This window comes from Anopheles nili (genome assembly GCF_943737925.1).
Source record: "Anopheles nili chromosome X unlocalized genomic scaffold, idAnoNiliSN_F5_01 X_unloc_16, whole genome shotgun sequence".
NCBI lineage: Eukaryota > Metazoa > Arthropoda > Insecta > Diptera > Culicidae > Anopheles > Anopheles nili.
This window is the reverse complement of record NW_026525474.1, coordinates 24,118-30,117: the sequence shown is the minus strand read 5'-3', so window position 1 is coordinate 30,117 and position 6,000 is coordinate 24,118.

Below are 6,000 nucleotides of genomic sequence, written 5' to 3'. Positions count from 1 at the left end.
TGGTGTTCTAACATCGGTACTTGGGACGCAAAAGCGTCGAACGCATGGTTTCGAGGCAATGTGCGAAAAACGGGCAAAATGGTGCACGAACAAAGGGGCACGCGCTATATCTGGCAGAAGGAGAGCTCTGCGAGGTGTTGTGTGTATGGACGAAAAGTAGGCATTACAGAGTTGAGCAAACGCGCCAAAGACCGGGAATCGATATCTCCAACCGGCTGGTCGGTAGAGCGATTCCCAACACCCCATAGACACCGCAATGGGTGAAAATCGGCTAAGTCCCAGAAATGGGTTTTCACCCAAAAACAGGGTGATGGAGACATTGCACGGAGTTGGCGTATATGGACGAAAGTTAGCCACGGTGGTGTTCTAACATCACTACTTGGGACGCAAAAGCGTCGAACGCATGGTTTCGAGGCAATGTGCGAAAAACGGGCAAAATGGTGCACGAACAAAGGGGCACGCGCTATATCTGGCAGAAGGAGAACTCTGCGAGGTGTTGTGTGTTTGGACGAAAAGTAGGCATTACGAAGTTGAGCAAACGCGCCGAAGACCGGAAATCGATATCTCCAACCGGCTGGTCGGTAGAGCGATTCCCAACACCCCATAGAAACCGCAATGGGTGAAAATCGGCTAAGTCCCAATATGTACCTTCAGAGGGGCATATCTCGAAAACTACTCGTCAGATCGGGGCCAAATTCACAGACAAGACACATGTCGAGGAGTTGTTTCGGATGAGCGATAGTGGTTTTTGGGTGAAAATGTACCCCTAAACCTTGTACAGAGAGGACCCCTTCCGTAGAGCAAAATCCTGAAGGTCGGGGTCGCGCAAGGGTCGACATGGGTCGAGGTGGACTATCATGCGAAACCACTTTTTTCGGTCCCTACGGTGCCCCTAGATGATGAAAAGTACAATCCGAGGTTGATTACGAACACTTTTGTGCACCCCCTTCCGTAGAGCAAAATCCTGAAGGTCGGGGTCGCGCAAGGGTAGACCCCTTCCGTAGAGCAAAATCCTGAAGGTCGGGGTTGCGCACAAGTAGACCCCCTTCCGTAGAGCAAAATCCTGAAGGTCGGGGTCGCGCAAGGGTCGACATGGGTCGAGGTGGACTATCATGCGAAACCACTTTTTTCGGTCCCTACGGTGCCCCTAGATGATGAAAAGTACAATCCGAGGTTGATTACGAACACTTTTGTGCACCCCCTTCCGTAGAGCAAAATTCTGAAGGTCGGGGTTGCGCACAAGTAGACCCCCTTCCGTAGAGCAAAATCCTGAAGGTCGGGGTCGCGCAAGGGTCGACATGGGTCGAGGTGGACTATCATGCGAAACCACTTTTTTCGGTCCCTACGGTGCCCCTAGATGATGAAAAGTACAATCCGAGGTTGATTACGAACACTTTTGTGCACCCCCTTCCGTAGAGCAAAATCCTGAAGGTCGGGGTTGCGCACAAGTCGACCCCCTGCCGTAGAGCAAAATCCTGAAGGTCGGGGTTGCGCACAAGTAGACCCCCTTCCGTAGAGCAAAATCCTGAAGGTCGGGGCCGCGCAAGGGTCGACATGGGTCGAGGTGGACTATCATGCGAAACCACTTTTTTCGGTCCCTACGGTGCCCCTAGATGATGAAAAGTACAATCCGAGGTTGATTACGAACACTTTTGTGCACCCCCTTCCGTAGAGCAAAATCCTGAAGGTCGGGGTTGCGCACAAGTATACCCCCTTCCGTAGAGCAAAATCCTGAAGGTCGGGGTCGCGCAAGGGTCGACATGGGTCGAGGTGGACTATCATGCGAAACCACTTTTTTCGGTCCCTACGGTGCCCCTAGATGATGAAAAGTACAATCCGAGGTTGATTACGAACACTTTTGTGCACCCCCTTCCGTAGAGCAAAATCCTGAAGGTCGGGGTTGCGCACAAGTAAACCCCCTTCCGTAGAGCAAAATCCTGAAGGTCGGGGTCGCGCAAGGGTCGACATGGGTCGAGGTGGACTATCATGCGAAACCACTTTTTTCGGTCCCTACGGTGCCCCTAGATGATGAAAAGTACAATCCGAGGTTGATTACGAACACTTTTGTGCACCCCCTTCCGTAGAGCAAAATCCTGAAGGTCGGGGTTGCGCACAAGTCGACCCCCTGCCGTAGAGCAAAATCCTGAAGGTCGGGGTTGCGCACAAGTAAACCCCCTTCCGTAGAGCAAAATCCTGAAGGTCGGGGTCGCGCAAGGGTCGACATGGGTCGAGGTGGACTATCATGCGAAACCACTTTTTTCGGTCCCTACGGTGCCCCTAGATGATGAAAAGTACAATCCGAGGTTGATTACGAACACTTTTGTGCACCCCCTTCCGTAGAGCAAAATCCTGAAGGTCGGGGTTGCGCACAAGTCGACCCCCTGCCGTAGAGCAAAATCCTGAAGGTCGGGGTTGCGCACAAGTAGACCCCCTTCCGTAGAGCAAAATCCTGAAGGTCGGGGCCGCCCAAGGGTCGACATGGGTCGAGGTGGACTATCATGCGAAACCACTTTTTTCGGTCCCTACGGTGCCCCTAGATGATGAAAAGTACAATCCGAGGTTGATTACGAACACTTTTGTGCACCCCCTTCCGTAGAGCAAAATCCTGAAGGTCGGGGTTGCGCACAAGTACACCCCCTTCCGTAGAGCAAAATCCTGAAGGTCGGGGTCGCGCAAGGGTCGACATGGGTCGAGGTGGACTATCATGCGAAACCACTTTTTTCGGTCCCTACGGTGCCCCTAGATGATGAAAAGTACAATCCGAGGTTGATTACGAACACTTTTGTGCACCCCCTTCCGTAGAGCAAAATCCTGAAGGTCGGGGTTGCGCACAAGTAAACCCCCTTCCGTAGAGCAAAATCCTGAAGGTCGGGGTCGCGCAAGGGTCGACATGGGTCGAGGTGGACTATCATGCGAAACCACTTTTTTCGGTCCCTACGGTGCCCCTAGATGATGAAAAGTACAATCCGAGGTTGATTACGAACACTTTTGTGCACCCCCTTCCGTAGAGCAAAATCCTGAAGGTCGGGGTTGCGCACAAGTCGACCCCCTGCCGTAGAGCAAAATCCTGAAGGTCGGGGTTGCGCACAAGTAAACCCCCTTCCGTAGAGCAAAATCCTGAAGGTCGGGGTCGCGCAAGGGTCGACATGGGTCGAGGTGGACTATCATGCGAAACCACTTTTTTCGGTCCCTACGGTGCCCCTAGATGATGAAAAGTACAATCCGAGGTTGATTACGAACACTTTTGTGCACCCCCTTCCGTAGAGCAAAATCCTGAAGGTCGGGGTTGCGCACAAGTCGACCCCCTGCCGTAGAGCAAAATCCTGAAGGTCGGGGTTGCGCACAAGTAGACCCCCTTCCGTAGAGCAAAATCCTGAAGGTCGGGGCCGCGCAAGGGTCGACATGGGTCGAGGTGGACTATCATGCGAAACCACTTTTTTCGGTCCCTACGGTGCCCCTAGATGATGAAAAGTACAATCCGAGGTTGATTACGAACACTTTTGTGCACCCCCTTCCGTAGAGCAAAATCCTGAAGGTCGGGGTTGCGCACAAGTAAACCCCCTTCCGTAGAGCAAAATCCTGAAGGTCGGGGTCGCGCACAAGTAGACCCCCTTCCGTAGAGCAAAATCCTGAAGGTCGGGGTCGCGCACAAGTCGACCCCCTGCCGTAGAGCAAAATCCTGAAGGTCGGGGTCGCGCAAGGGTCGACATGGGTCGAGGTGGACTATCATGCGAAACCACTTTTTTCGGTCCCTACGGTGCCCCTAGATGATGAAAAGTACAATCCGAGGTTGATTACGAACACTTTTGTGCACCCCCTTCCGTAGAGCAAAATCCTGAAGGTCGGGGTTGCGCACAAGTAGACCCCCTTCCGTAGAGCAAAATCCTGAAGGTCGGGGTTGCGCACAATTAGACCCCCTTCCGTAGAGCAAAATCCTGAAGGTCGGGGTCGCGCAAGGGTCGACATGGGTCGAGGTGGACTATCATGCGAAACCACTTTTTTCGGTCCCTACGGTGCCCCTAGATGATGAAAAGTACAATCCGAGGTTGATTACGAACACTTTTGTGCACCCCCTTCCGTAGAGCAAAATCCTGAAGGTCGGGGTTGCGCACAAGTCGACCCCCTTCCGTAGAGCAAAATCCTGAAGGTCGGGGTCGCGCAAGGGTCGACATGGGTCGAGGTGGACTATCATGCGAAACCACTTTTTTCGGTCCCTACGGTGCCCCTAGATGATGAAAAGTACAATCCGAGGCTGATTACGAACACTTTTGTGCACCCCCTTCCGTAGAGCAAAATCCTGAAGGTCGGGGTCGCGCAAGGGTCGACATGGGTCGAGGTGGACTATCATGCGAAACCACTTTTTTCCGTCCCTACGGTGCCCCTAGATGATGAAAAGTACAATCCGAGGTTGATTACGAACACTTTTGTGCACCCCCTTCCGTAGAGCAAAATCCTGAAGGTCGGGGTCGCGCAAGGGTCGACATGGGTCGAGGTGGACTATCATGCGAAACCACTTTTTTCGGTTCCTACGGTGCCCCTAGATGATGAAAAGTACAATCCGAGGTTGATTACGAACACTTTTGTGCACCCCCTTCCGTAGAGCAAAATCCTGAAGGTCGGGGTCGCGCAAGGGTCGACATGGGTCGAGGTGGACTATCATGCGAAACCACTTTTTTCGGTCCCTACGGTGCCCCTAGATGATGAAAAGTACAATCCGAGGTTGATTACGAACACTTTTGTGCACCCCCTTCCGTAGAGCAAAATCCTGAAGGTCGGGGTTACGCACAAGTAGACCCCCTTCCGTAGAGCAAAATCCTGAAGGTCGGGGTCGCGCAAGGGTCGACATGGGTCGAGGTGGACTATCATGCGAAACCACTTTTTTCGGTCCCTACGGTGCCCCTAGATGATGAAAAGTACTATCCGAGGTTGATTACGAACACTTTTGTGCACCCCCTTCCGTAGAGCAAAATCCTGAAGGTCGGGGTCGCGCAAGGGTCGACATGGGTCGAGGTGGACTATCATGCGAAACCACTTTTTTCGGTCCCTACGGTGCCCCTAGATGATGAAAAGTACAATCCGAGGTTGATTACGAACACTTTTGTGCACCCCCTTCCGTAGAGCAAAATCCTGAAGGTCGGGGTCGCGCAAGGGTCGACATGGGTCGAGGTGGACTATCATGCGAAACCACTTTTTTCGGTCCCTACGGTGCCCCTAGATGATGAAAAGTACAATCCGAGGTTGATTACGAACACTTTTGTGCACCCCCTTCCGTAGAGCAAAATCCTGAAGGTCGGGGTTGCGCACAAGTAGACCCCCTTCCGTAGAGCAAAATCCTGAAGGTCGGGGTCGCGCAAGGGTCGACATGGGTCGAGGTGGACTATCATGCGAAACCACTTTTTTCGGTCCCTACGGTGCCCCTAGATGATGAAAAGTACAATCCGAGGTTGATTACGAACACTTTTGTGCACCCCCTTCCGTAGAGCAAAATCCTGAAGGTCGGGGTTGCGCACAAGTCGACCCCCTTCCGTAGAGCAAAATCCTGAAGGTCGGGGTCGCGCAAGGGTCGACATGGGTCGAGGTGGACTATCATGCGAAACCACTTTTTTCGGTCCCTACGGTGCCCCTAGATGATGAAAAGTACAATCCGAGGTTGATTACGAACACTTTTGTGCACCCCCTTCCGTAGAGCAAAATCCTGAAGGTCGGGGTCGCACAAGTGTGCACCCCCTTCCGTAGAGCAAAATCCTGAAGGTCGGGGTCGCGCAAGGGTCGACATGGGTCGAGGTGGACTATCATGCGAAACCACTTTTTTCGGTCCCTACGGTGCCCCTAGATGATGAAAAGTACAATCCGAGGTTGATTACGAACACTTTTGTGCACCCCCTTCCGTAGAGCAAAATCCTGAAGGTCGGGGTTGCGCACAAGTAGACCCCCTTCCGTAGAGCAAAATCCTGAAGGTCGGGGTCGCGCAAGGGTCGACATGGGTCGAGGTGGACTATC